Here is a 14,286-nt window from a genome sequence, read left to right on the forward strand (position 1 = left end):
GTATGCAGAAGAATAAGGTAAACATCCTTTGTTCCTCCTCTCCTACCAAGAGTTAGTGAAGGTTTGCATTTGCCCTGTAAATTATTTAAAAGTGGGGGTAATTAAAAAAGCATCTGGGGACAGTCACCAAATTCCTGTCACTGGCTGCTGGTACCCAGTCACACACTGCCTGTAACCAAAGAGATGCTGAAGGATAAGAGTGTGTGGCTCTTCTCATCAGACAACCTCAAATGAACAATTTTTTAGCCCTTCACATTACAAACCAAATGCTGTCCTGAGTGCACCCCTCTGCTCTGCACAGGCTGAGCAATGCCAGCACATCCTCCAGGATTTAGGGTTGTGATATTCAGGGGGGCCTCAGGGAACAACTGATCAGGTTTTTAAAGGTATTTAGATACCAAATTCCCATTGATTTTGAGACTGGCTACATGTGTGGAAATCCTGCTATTGCTCTGCTGTTTTATCTTTCTTTGCTCAAGGCAGTGCTAAGAATGATAGATGTGCCATAATTAAAAATATACATGGAAAGCTCAGCCCACATATATCTGGTCTTCTTTATTTCTCTTCCACCTAGGAAGTCCAGACCTCTTGCCTCAGTGTCAAAACTGGACAGTTTCTTTCCTTTGAAGAAATTAGCTATTTTTTTTCCAACATTCACACCACTTTTTAAGCTTCCTGATCTGAACCTAATGCCTGAGTTTTTGTCTTTTGAGTATGGGACTTCAAGCCCACTCTGCTGGGGCTTTCTCTGCAGCTTCATTTTTGCTTTTGTCTCTCCCAGTTTTTGAAGGTAAAATGAGCACAACCTGCTCAGAGCCCAACACAAGCCTTGGCAGGCAGCTCAGAGGTGCCAGCATGGTTTACACAACACTGGGGGCACACAGCTCCTCAAAACTTTATTTTTGAGGGCATAATCACAAATGCAATGACTTCTAGGGCACAACTGGCCACTTCTGAACGTACAGGCTAAAACCAGGGGATTTTCCTGCAGACAGGATAGATGCTTTTTGCATCTAGAAGGGGTTTGACCTACTTTTCTTTACCCATAATGCAGATCCCAAATGCTTTGGCTACTCATGGCCAGCGTTCAAGTGCTAAATGTTGCTGTATGCTCCCACACACATGCTGTGGCCTGAGACAGAGCAGGAAAATCGTGGTATATAAGCAATAATTTGGATTCTAATTGTTGACTGGCACATGAATATTTGAACTGGAGAAGGTCCTTTCTCATGCTGAATATTGTGAAGGGTACAGGAAGTTTCTTCCTCTAAGGGTTAGAAAGATTCAGTTTGAACAGAAACTTGTAGCCAAGGTTTGCTCAGCATCCTTGAGAAATGTTTAAGGGATGAAATGGGTCTGATTCTGCCCTGCTATCAAAGTGGCACCAGCATGTGCTCCAGCAATTTTTATTTGCATCATTCTTACAGGAGGCTTGGGGCTGTGTTTCTGTGTTTCTGTGCTTCTGTGGTTTTAGTTATTTGTGGAAAACATGTGATGAGATCCACCACCAGCCACCTGTTAACCCCATTTCCACGCTGGAGCTGATGCTCAACAGCACTCAGTGCCTGAGGAACAGCCAGGTAGGAGCCTCTGCAGGGAAGGGAGCAGAAAAATTGGGATGGTTATAATACAATACATTCGTGATGACATTTGTTGGTTATCTAAAAATTAAGCACTGAGTCCAACTCCACTTGCAGTCAACAAGAACAAACTACCTCAAAAGGGTGACACAGCCACCCAGAGATGGAGGGATCCTGGATGAATTGGATGCAGGAGATTGCTGATTTCTGAACAGGTCTCAAGCAGGGTGCCCAAGCTTTGCTAGAAGCCCCCCTGATCCTACTCAAGCATAAATTACTGGAAGCTCATGCAGTTGCTAAAATAACGTGACTTGGCTGTAAACATTGCAAGCAGAAATCAGTGATTTCTTTTTAAACACACTGCATGGAAACAAGATGAATGCAAGCCAAAAACCCATGTGGCTCTGTGATAGATCACACAGTATCAGAGTTAGGAAGAAAAGGCTCATTCCTGGCTTCAGCACGGATGCTTGCTGCTGAAGGTAGTAAAAGTCCAGCTAAAGTTATTTTACTAGCTTGTAAGTAACATCCCTCCCAGATCATAAATTACTTTCCTATAGGAATTTACTGTTCTGGGTAAGATGAACAACTCTAAAAAGTAGCCTGATGATGCTGTCCAAATGAATTTCATTGCAGGATGAGGATTGTGGGATTTATGGTGTGGCTTTGTTCTGTACTCCCACGTTCCTGACAGGTTAAATCACAAAGTGGCCAACTGGCCAGAGCCTGCTCCAGCCTGCTCTGGTGAGCAAGGTGGTGTGGTGAACAATAATGGGAATTCTAGATCCCAAACTCTCAATGGCTGAACATGGCAAAAGCTTGGGCTCTTTGGGACATTTTCTCAGGGCTCGTCATGTTTTTGGATTGTGAAACAGCTTAGCTGGAACCAGCACATGAGCTGGCAGAGCTTGGACCTGGGAGATGGAGAGAGCAGCCCTGGCTCCTTCAAACAAAACTCCTCCATTAAACCCCCTTCTTTTAATGAGGAGACCACAACAAACCCCAAACAGCCAGGAGTGCCCATTCCAAAAATGTCTTTCCCTGTGCAGATGCTTGATAGCGAGGAAGGAAGGATTCCAGGAAGGAAGGAAGGAAGGATTCCAGGAAGGAAGGATTCCAGGAAGGATTCCAGGAAGGATTCCAGGAAGGAAGGAAGGAAGGAAGGAAGGAAGGAAAGGAAAGGGAAGGAAAGGGAAGGAAGGGTCAGTAATCAAGGTGAACCAGCTTACAGCAGTCCTACCTCTATGAAAGCCAGCCTTGACATGTTATACCCGGGACTGAGCATAAAAATGTTGATCTACTACAAAAATGACTGGTTTAGCAGTAGATTATTTCCCTCCCTTTGAAGGAACAAAATCCCCTTTTTCCTTTGCCTTGCCCACACTCCTGCACACCCAGAGAGACACAGGCATTCTCTCACCCTTCCACCATCCCCACCCCAAGCACAGGTGGGCACTCTGGGCACTCTGCCCTTTCACCTGGAGTGGTGGGGTCTGGTGGAGTTAACAACAGAGAGTAAAACAAAACCTGCTGCACACAGTAGATTGCAGTGGAAGAAAGCCTTGCACTGAAGAGTATTTTGATAGTGAGACACAAATATGTGAAGCCTTCCCTTGAGGAAAAAAAAAAAAAAAATTTTCATTGCATCCTTCAGCCTGCCTAAATCTTTTGGCACATTTCTGAATATTGCTGTGCTAATGAGGAAAGGAGCAGCCGACGTCCAAAAAAATTCCAGCAAGAAGTTCCAGTTTACTTTAAAGTCATTGACTCTCTTAGGAGGAGGTCAAGGCAAAGTTATTTGGTCGTGGTTTTTCTTTTGCTTCCTGTTTTAAGTTACCAAGTTCTTGTACCGTCAAAAAAACTGCTGACTTCTACCCCTCAGGTGTCTGTGCTAAAGTGGAAAATGAGCTGCTCTTTCTTTCCCCCTCCTCCCCTCTCTCTCTCTTTCTCTGTCTTCCTCCCTCTGTGTTACTTTAGGGTTGTCTGAGGGACAGGTACACAGCAAACAACCCCCAGAACATCCTTAAGGGACAGAACATACAGATATTACAGATTTTAAATTACAGTTGGGCAAGAAATTGGCTCTTTTAAGGCTGCCCTGAATACAGCAAGAATACAAGCACCCCAAATAGCACCAAGCCAGCTCTGGAGATGTACCTGGAGACCAAAGATGGACACTGGAGCCTTCAGACCTCAGCCAGGTTGGGTTTCTCACTGTCCAAGTTTTGATAGTGTTAAGATCTGACAAATTACTTTGACTTATTGAGACTAGAGTCATACCTGAGATTCAGATGAAATTCGAGTTCACATTTTTTACAAGCTTGAAAATGTGGATTACTTTTTTTCTTGAGTCATAAGTTTTTAAAGGACTGTCTAAGACTCCAAGGCCTCATGGAAAACTCAGTGCAGAATAACTCCCCTGAATAAGTTAAAACCTCTCCTGACCTCACTACTAAAGTATTTGAGGCACTAAATGAAACAAGGCATAAGAGAAAAAAAAAAAAGGTTCTGTGGACATGCTACAGCATCTCTTTATCTTCACAGCCTGGAGAGGGTGGAGCACAATTAGCTCATCTGTGAGAAATTTGGGCAGGCAAGAAGTTTCAAGAAGTATGAAACTCAGCTGCAGACCAAGATGCTGCTGTCCCATGCGTGGCAGCTTAGAAAGCAGCAGCTGAGCTGGGGAGCTCCTGGCTGCAGGATGCTGTGGTGGCCAGAGAAATGAGTGGGATGCAGAGGGGATGAAGGACACCTGGGGAATAGAGGAGTTGGTAGCAAAGTGGACTGTCACACCTACAATGCCCTGTTCTTCAAACTTTCTCCAATATTGAACATCAGAGGGAAAATTTACAGAGCCACACAGATTTTGTACAAGCCCAAGTTTTAGCTGCCTGCAAGTCTCTCTCTCCAAGAAGTGACACTGCTCCTGAATGACTCCCTCACCCTCTGCTAGAATGGGGCAAAGCTTCCAGCCTTGGTGTAGGTTCATGGCAAGCCTCAGGATGCATTCTCACCCAAAATGGGTTTTCTGAGGAGTGGAAGCAGAAAAAGATATTCCCAGGCAGCTGGACACGAGAGTATTTCAATATCCGCTCATCCAAGCTTTAATCTCTAAATTGCAAAAACATTAACATTATTGATTGATCAAACATCAATCCAACAGGAAATTTAATTAAATTAAAATGTGTCACTGAGCAGTCCTCACACTGTCATGTATAAATCTTTGGAAATAAGTAGACAAAGACAGAAGCAATTGATACCATGTTCCCAGTTTAATTTATCCCCCACCATTTTATTTTCCCATGGATCTCAGTGTGCTCACAGACTCACAGGGACAGCCTCATCTGCAGGGTGTCCACCTGATTCACTCCAGCCCCAGTGCCCTCCATGCCCACTGCATGTGGGTTATTTACAGCTGAATAAGCGCAAACCAGATGGTTCTGGGGAAACAACCTTATTTCAAGAAATGTTATGGGGCTGCCCTTAACTCAGCACTGCTCCTCTTTAGAGCAGATTTGTCCCCACAGGCAGGAGGATCCCAGAGAAAGGGTGAGAGGTCCCTTGTATTAAATCAGTTTATTCCTGGGCTGAGCATTTTGCAGCATCCAGCAGTGCCAGAGTCCCCACCAAAGCACAGACACATGTGGGTAATAGCAAGGTGCTGAAATGGATGATTAAGAAACAACTCTGTACCACAACTTCTTGGGAGTACTATAAATCATTACAGCTGACTGAATAACACAAAAAGAGATTAAGAAATATTTTCTCCAATTCATTTCTGAACAGCAGTGGGTTTGGTTTGCTGTCACTTATGACAGGATGATATTTACTGTAATTTATTATTACCGTTACTGCTATTCCAGCAGCCACTGGCTATTCATGAGAAAGTTTGAGAAGCCGGGAAGGTCATATAGTTGTTGGGCTTTTTTTTTTGCTAAAGTGTTTTTTATACCTGGCAGGGTGTTGTTTTTTCCCCAACATCTGTTATTCTCCTTCCCAAGTGCCAGTGTCCTGAGGGGAAACCGAGGGGCCGCACGCGGCCGCGCTCACGTACTGGGGGACGGGGAAGAGCAGAAGGGAAGGAGTCAGCAAACGGTGCTGGGTGAGATGTCTCTGCTTTCAGTGGAGCGTGGGGAGGGAAGGAAGGGAAATCCTAATCAGTATTTATAGACATGAAAGTCCAGCACTAAGCATTTTGCAGAGAGAAGGAAAACAAATATTCAGTTACCCAGGTGAGTGGCACCCACCACGCTCACCATGGAGTGTGCAGGCTCCTGTGGATTCTCTGCCTCTCTGTCCATCCAGCACCCAGCTACATGTGAGTGGTGCTGCCTTCAGAAACCACTTGAATTATTTCTGGGTTTACTTCCTCTAATCTTACCAAATCCAAACTCCAATTCCATTTCTTGAGAGCCATCCTCAAAACAAATACTGAGGTAATACCAATTGGCTTGTGACTAGATGTGAAAATAGAGCTGTCTCAGCACGGAGTTCCACAGACAGGGCACAGATTTTTGCTGTCTCCACCTCCCACTTGCAGCACAAGTACAATTTTCATGCCTCTGTCAGAAGTGCCAACCTGGGGAAGTTGCAATGAGCAAGCAAGGAGAGGAGCGATGAATTAACTTGACAACAGGAATTGCTGCAGATAAATCTCTTAAGAATTTGGTCCATAAAGGTTTACTTCTCTGTGGTCCATGATAGGGCTGGCAGATTTTGAGGTCTCCAGCAGCACATGGTGTGTGTTTCAGCTCAGATGCATATCTGCTTTGCAAAGGAAAATCCCCACTGCACAGAACAGACAAAGTGAGCTCAGCTGCACGGCGAAATGGATCTGGAACTGCATTTAGAGGCAGTGATTTATATATAAATTATAAAGTGTGTCAATTCCGGACACCCATTTATATGGAGTTTGTCAGATCCAGCTCTGGAACGTGTATTGCCTGCAGAAACCATCCGGAAAACCTAAGAGGCTGCTTTAAACCCCAGCGTGTGAAAGGCCCCAAACCAGGATTTAATGGATTAGTAAGGCTGAAAAGGACCATCACAGTCATCTGGTTTTGCTTCCTATGTAACACAGCTGAAGAACTTCACCCACTCATTTCAGCATCAAAGCCATAACTTCTGCTGAAGCTATTGCAATGCTTTAGAAAGACACTCACTCTTGATTTAGAGACTGAAAGCAATGCACAATCCACCACATTCCTAAGCCAAATGTTCCAGCCATTAACTATTCTTGCTATTAAAAAGACACACTTTCAGGGCAATTTTATCTAGCATCAGCTTCATACAGTCAGATCCTGCTCTGTCCTTCCTTGCTGTATTAAAGAGCAGTTATAGTCAGGTTGAAGTTGTGTGGATTGTCCTATGAATCACTGCAGGTTTTCTCGGACAGTCTTGGAAATACAACACCTGAGAAGATTTATGAATGCACAAAGTAATTGAAAATATCATTTGCAAGAGAATAACCAGAAAAAAAACCCCTCTCTTCTGATGAAAAACTTCTGTGCGTTTTTGTGTGTATATTTGTGTTTTATTTTGCTTTTAATCTGATGACTCCGAGATGATATGGACAAAGAGATACAGGTAAATATGTGTCACACAGATCTCTCCCCAGAACATGAGTAGAGGCATAATTCTGTGCATCAAAGCACAGTCTGTGTCACATCCAGCACAGACACTGAACAATGTCCCCTTTAGAAAGGGCAGAGGGTGAGAGTAGCTTTATGACACTATTGATTTATTCTGTGCCTGCAGTTAAAAACTATACCCAGACAGACAATAAAAATAACTGCTCTAACCATATAACAGCTTCCTGCTACTAAAATGGATTTTACACTTAAAGGCATGGAGGGCTTTTCTTTTTTTCCTTAAGTCTCAATTATGACTTTTTTCTGAATAAATGGAAATGAGAAATTGTCAGAACTGGTTTAATCCTGATGTTGTGCTTTTTTTTGCTCTCCTCTCTGTTTAAAAAGGCCAGGATTATTTTCCCATTGCAAAGTTGTGTTGTGAGTGCACTAGCAGGTACAGTAACCTGGTATTAATCAGACCAGATAATTTGGTGCACAACTTCTACATGAAGAGGTGAGTAATGGGAGTGGCAGTTTGGAATAGATGTATCATAAGAAACAAAATTGATTATGGTCTTTGTGGCCAACTGGATGAGCTAGGATTGAGGTTGTGTCCTTAGATTTGAATGTTAAAATAATATCTAGAGCAGCAGAATCATCTCCTAGAAAACCTGTTTTCATCCCAAGGACTCCATAGCTTTGCACACTGAGATTTGGGCAAGGTACAAGTGCTTTGCTGCACCAACACTGGGGTCATAAGCAGATTTCCAACAGGCTTCCATTGTAATTAGCCAGTTTCCATGATGATAGGGAAGGAGTCTTAAAAATGGAAGCCCTGGACTGTGTGGACATGAATGGATCAATGAAATGTTTTAAGACCATATAAGCCTCCCTTGAGGTCTTTATCAAGATCCCTGAAACAGCTGAAAGAAATGAAGGTGGCAGGGCAGTGGGTCTGTGAGCTGGCACCAGAGGCAGCTGGAGAGGTCTTGTCTCTCTGTACTTGTCCTGTTAGGACAGGTTTGGCTAGAAATTAAATGATTCAGACATGGGGAATTATCAATCTGAAACTTGAGCTTTTTTCAGATTCTTGTCACCAGGGCCAGTTCTCAGCTCCAGTTCATCAGTTCATAAAGCAGAACCCATAGGAACAGAACACAGACAGTGAGGTGACACAAATGAAAGCCCAGAATGGAAGGGAAAATCCCAAACTGTATGAAAGACAGTATGAGGCAGGATGAGGTGCTCAGGTAGAGCAAGGAGAGATGTGCACCACAGCTTGTTTCTCTGTAGAATGGAGATGAGCAGCCTAGGTGCATGAGACAAGACACTATAAGGAAGAGAGCATTGGGCTGGGGAAAAGTTGTTCAGAAAAGGAAAAAAGAAAAGGGGGAGGAATCTGCTATTCAAGTGTCATTCCCTTTCCACAGGTTTTATGATTTGGGAGATACTGCCTGAATGACACATAATGTGAGATATTGTAATGTGATCTCCTGTCCCTGGAGATGCTCTCAGAAATTAGATTATTACATGAGCATGGCTTTTATAAAAGTGAGCAAACATTGTAATAAATGAACTCAAAGAGTGGGAAAATCAAGATTAGACTCTTCACATTTGGCTGGGGGATTTTTTCCACTTACTTATCCTCTGTGATAAAGCTTAGATACATTAATTAGCTGCTTTAAAATTGACTTATTGAATATGTTTGCAAGACACATTTTTGTTTTAATCTGTAAAACATACAAATTGAATGTTTACACAGAAAACAACCCTGTGGCAATCATATACTTCCACCCTAGAGAGAGAAGACTTTTTTCAGCTTTATTTGGTGGTTCTGGCATTGGAAATCTCATTTCTTGCAGTGGGGGTGTCGTGGGGGTCATGGTCTGCTGAAACCCTCATGGGACATGATGCTGAAAACAGGGGCCTGATTTCTATGATTTTCATGTGATGATCAACAGAAAGTATCTAAGATGGAAGTTAAAATTTTCCTTGCAGCTACAGGGTCCAATGTTAATCTTCACTGGATCTTCAACTCCTCTGGACAAGCCAGGATCTGGCCCTTAAATGCTTACACACTGCTCCACTGCTCCTCCCTCACCCAGGATTTGTCACACAATTTCAAGGGTCCAATTTCCTGATGAATCACTCCTCTCTGTTCCTTACACCTCACTTTCATTTTTATTACTTTTTGGGAGCATGATTGTTTTACAGCCTTTCAATCATCAGCCTCTTCTGAGGGTTCCAAATGTCAAAGCAGTTTCAAACCCATGTGGTTTCAGGGCTCAGCTCCCAGAGCAGGGTGCTGTTTTTCCACATGGTGCTGTGGGACCCCAGTGCAAGAACATCACAAATGCTCCCAAATCCCAGCTGCTGGGATGGCTGCTCTGCACCTCCCTCCATGCCTGCATGGCTCAAGAGCAGCTCAGACAGGACCCAGCTTTAAATGGGGATTCATGGCTTGTCACAGAAGGCTGCACCAGAGTTTTGTCAGCCTGTGGTGAAATCTTCACCCCTCTGGCTGGGATGCTTAACTGGGAATAGACTTTCTCTCTGAAAGTCCCAACAGCTCTGCAATGTTGGAAAAAATCTTTATGGGGGAGTGATCCCTTCTGGTGCTTTTCAAAGGCTGCTCTTCAGAGTAGCAGATATATTTATATTGGAGGTGGGTTGCTAAGTACAGTAACTACTCCACAGGAGCCAGGCACAACAAACCAGCTCCTGAGGTTTGATGCTGTGCTTGAGCACAGCTCCATGACTCTGGATGGCTCCACAGCTCAATAACTGTGACAAAACATAAATCCTGAGCAGGGAATTATTTAAGGTAGATGTGGCACCTGAGGGTTTGTGCAGTGAAGATGCTCTACATAAGCTGATCTCTCCCAGAAGTAACAATAGAGTGATGAGTTTTACGAGGGAAGGGAACCACTCTTGATGACTGCTGGTACAGGTCAGAACACCAGGTATGCCTTTGGTGACACAATAGATAATGAGTCATGGAATAATGAGTCATGGCCTAATCAAAGGGGAAAAGGCCACATCTTACCTGGTGTGGCCTCATGTTGTAGATGTGAGCAATGTGAGCACTCCAGAAACTTGTGCCAGAACCAAATCCTAGAATTTGTCTGGTTTTAGGATTTTATGCTACATGTAGGAGCTCATTTCAGCATAGCTTCTGGGGGATGAAGCAAATGCGTTCTGCCTCATCCATTCCCCCTCAAACATCACTGAAAGAGAAGCAGATGCGCTGCATCTTCCTGCACTTCCAGCTGACAGTTTCATTTGGAAAAGAAACAGTCTGAACAGAAAAAATAGGAGGTAAAGCTGAGAGATCTGAGTGGCTGTGACTGTTTGTAACTTAGCAAGCTGGTCTTTGAGAAGTACTCTGTCCACTAGCTGGATGCCAATTGCTAAGAGATGCTATCAGTTGATTAAAACACAGCCTGCCAGCTTCCTGCTTGATAAAACTAAGTACAATCTGATTGGGAATTCCCAAATCCATTACAGAATGGCTAGTCCATCACTTAAATCAGCGTACACCACTTCACCATGAATCATCAGCATACTTTGATAATATATTTGCAGCAGCTAAACCCTGACAAAAAATATGACAGTTTGTCAAAAAGGTCCCTGAGCTCCGGATCCTGGGGTGGGAAATGGCGGGACCGTGAGGGTTTCCTGTTGTTCCCTGCTCAGCTGGGTGAAGGTCATTTCCTCTCCCCTCTCACGCAGAAGAAGCTGAACCCTCAACCTTTGAAGGTGTGTCCATGAGCTCCCAGAAACAACAGCCAGCCCGTGCAAGGAGCCCTCTCCTGCAGGACCATGCTGACAAGGTAGGGTCACCCCCCAAGGAGGAGTGCTGGTCACTACATTTGCCTCCTGGCAATGAAATGAATTAATCCCAGGCTGCAGAGGGAAAAAAAAGTCATGAACTATTACAAATCAATCTTACACTTTATTTCTTCTGCATGCTGTAACACAGAAATAAAAATAAAACGAAACCACCAAAAGGCCAAACCCAGGGCTGCAGAGCCAGGCCAGCATTCCTGCAGAGGAAGGAAGGGGCATGCTGCCAATCCATTAAGGATAATCCACTAGTGGGTTGGTGTGTTTAAAAAAAGCCCTGTTTTGTTGGCTTTTTGGAGAGTTTTGTATCTGCTGAGTTGGAGGTGGGTGCCCAGCTCCAGATACACCCCAGTGATTGAACATCAGCTGCAATGTATCCTTGATCATCCCAATGCGATAGATGGAAGTGTTATCCAAGGAATTGCTGTGGGACACTTGCTACCTAAACAACAACAACACTGAAATTCCAGAGGAAAAAGTCAATCCCAGCAAAACCATAAAATCTTCACTCCTTAACAGAAATAATATCTTAAGAGGGGAACAAACTGATGCAAAATCTGAAGAAAGCAAGCAAATGCAATAAAATTTGAAGGCCATTTATTACTTATCAGGTAAACAGCAGATTATAATGAAGTAATGAAGCCAGAAAGATAAGTCCTAATCGTAGGAATTCTCAGATAATGCCTTGATAGGTGCTGTTTTCCTCCAACTCCACCACTTCCCATTCATGTTCTTTTGCATTCTCTCTCCATGTCCCTCCCTTGATTCTCCTTCTGCTTCTTTTTTTTTTGTTATAATTATACATTGTAAGATCTACTTGTGAAATGTATGGATAATACAACACTTGTAAAATGTCAATACATTTTTTGCTGTAAACTAGTGTAACTCCATCTCTGGTCTCAATACATTTTATTTACAAGAAAATACATAAGCAGGAGACAAATATCTACTGTTTGCACAGTTTCAAAAACATAAACTATAACATAAGAGGTTGTTTGTGCTCTCCCTTAAACTGCTGGGAGACAGGGATGTCTCTCCAGAACCGAGACTGACTTGGAATAGGTGAAGTAAAGCAGAGATTCACAGGCACAGTTTCCTCATTTAAATTAACACAAAGTGAGAGGACAAAGAGGCTCCCAAAATTCTGTCCTTGTGGTTCAAATTTGAATATATGTTTTTAAAGCTGGCCAAGCAACTGAAATTAAACCTCATGTAATTAAGTTCCAGTAATTTGAGCAGAAAGTAGTCCTGGGAAAGTTAGCAGGCTGGAAACATTATGGTGAAGAAGGTATATTGGATATTTTTGTGCCATTCCTATCACATCAGAAGTCCACAAAGAGGAAATATAGGGTAAGTCAAGAGTTTTCAGTCTCTGGTGTGCAGACCCCAAAGGTCCATGGACCAAACCCCACAAGCAGCTGGTTGGGTATTTGTTCCCACCTGAAGTTTTCAGTGTCTCTTCAAGTTTTCTGCACAGGTCCGTGACACTTCCCCAAAGTCTCCATCCTCAAGGGTGCTGCTGCCTTCTTCTCAAACTCACGTGGCTTTGTTCTCTGCTCCTTACACCCTCCAGCAGTCCTGGCTTACCTCCTGCTGCTGCAGAAACTTTTGGCCTCCTCATGGTGCGGATTTATAAGCAGTGTGGTCTCCTCTGCATCCAGGCGCCACCACTCCGGGTCTTCTGGGAGACTAAGGTTGGAAATTGGAAAAGGGATCACAAAAAGTGATAAAAATAGAAGTAAAAAAGATCAGCAGCAAGGAGGAACAGCTACAGAAGACCAGGCAGTTACTAAACAGAAAGGATAATGAGCCAGGAGAAGCCTTGGTGGAAGAAAGAGAAGTGGTGGTTCAAGAGCTGCCAGTCACCAGCAAAAAGGGAGCACAAAAAGCAGTTGACCCTCTCTAAGGCACAAGCCCCACTCCAGGCTGGTATTGGAGCTCTGGGAAGTTTGACATTCTTTCCTCTTGCAAGCAGGGTGACAGACACCCTGAAGGACTTTGTGGAAGTGTGGCTGCCCCTTGGGTCAGAGCAGTGTGTCCCACCAAGCCCTCTCTTGCTTTTGGAGAGAGCTCCCCACTGGCTCTCCTCTGGAAGGAGTGTGCAGTGAAACTGTTCTGCAGCTGGACCAGTGCCCAACAAATGGAGACAGCCAGGGGATTGCTGTAAAACCACCCCAAATGGAGACACAAGTGTAGACAGAGCTGAAGCATAACCCGAGAGAAACAAGGCTACTGTCAGTTGCCTTAAATTCACTCAATATACCTGGGGGAAAACTGTGGGGGATTTAGAACATAAAGATATTGAAACAATCTGATTTTTTTTGTAGCATGGAGCTATTTTAGGTCATATTGTACCTTCAGCATTTGCACACACTTCAGCAATGATCTGTACTTAATGAACCCTGAAACACACAGTGTGCCCAATGATGACTGAATTACTCAAGAGGAACTACAATTGATAAGACAATGATTTATGGACCTATTGTTTTCTAGGTTCTTGTAAATAATCCTAATTGGTGTTAATCATCCACCCTCTGCTTTGTGTTATCACCAAGCAAAGTACACTTCCTAAAAAAGCTATTTAGGGGCATAATCCTTCTGAAAGGCAAGACAGCTATTGACTTCCACAGGACCTGCACTGAGGTGCTCGACTGGGAAAACAACTCTGGAATATGAGCAAAACACATCACACTGTCTTTCATGCTCGTATTGAAAAGTTTCCAATAAACTCACAGTAAATTCAGCGTGTCCCAGTAATCCCTTCCACGTGGGCTTTGTGCAGTGACTCTCCAGCCTTTCTCCCAGCTCGGAAACGCACCACACAGGATGATTATTTGCTGATGTTTATTTACTGCCAGTGTGCAGCTCCTGCCTGCATCCCCCTGCCATGAGCTGGCTGTGTTAAACCTGACAAAGGCTGCTTTGGAAGAGCAGACACCTGCACCAGGACCTGGTGTTTTTCTGTCTCTGGTTTTATTGTTGTGCCTGAAAAAAGTGCTTTGATCTTTTGGTGTTTCATTGTTTGTCACGCCATGCCCCTGTCACGAGGGAGCCGTGGAACTCGAGACCCCCTTGCTGCTGGTTTTAGGTGTAAGGTTTGGTGGGCTCAGTTTTAGCATACAGATGAGCTTGCTTGACCTTAACAGGTTTGCACTTTAAGTAACACTTAAATAGCGTTCTAGAGGGTGCAGTCACACACTGCTTGCTTACAGAAACTACAAGGAAACCAGACAGCTTTTCAATTTGTGTATCAAAGAGAAGGAGATTTACACATAAAAGGGTGAATT

General features: G+C 43.7%; 1 protein-coding gene across 2 annotated transcripts in view; it reads right to left on the reverse strand.

The window, feature by feature from the left end:
- Positions 1-14,286, reverse strand: part of MAF (MAF bZIP transcription factor) — a 182,725-nt gene that overhangs the window by 109,362 nt on the left and 59,077 nt on the right. The window contains exon 3 of one of the 2 annotated variants that reach the window (XM_033070143.2): positions 11,580-12,688. The exons of the other annotated variant lie outside the window; for it this stretch is intronic. The gene's annotated coding sequence lies outside the window, so the exon portion shown is untranslated. Of the gene's footprint in view, positions 1-11,579; positions 12,689-14,286 lie in introns of those variants that run through there. 2 annotated transcript variants of the gene reach the window in all.

This window comes from Catharus ustulatus, chromosome 11 (assembly GCF_009819885.2).
Source record: "Catharus ustulatus isolate bCatUst1 chromosome 11, bCatUst1.pri.v2, whole genome shotgun sequence".
NCBI lineage: Eukaryota > Metazoa > Chordata > Aves > Passeriformes > Turdidae > Catharus > Catharus ustulatus.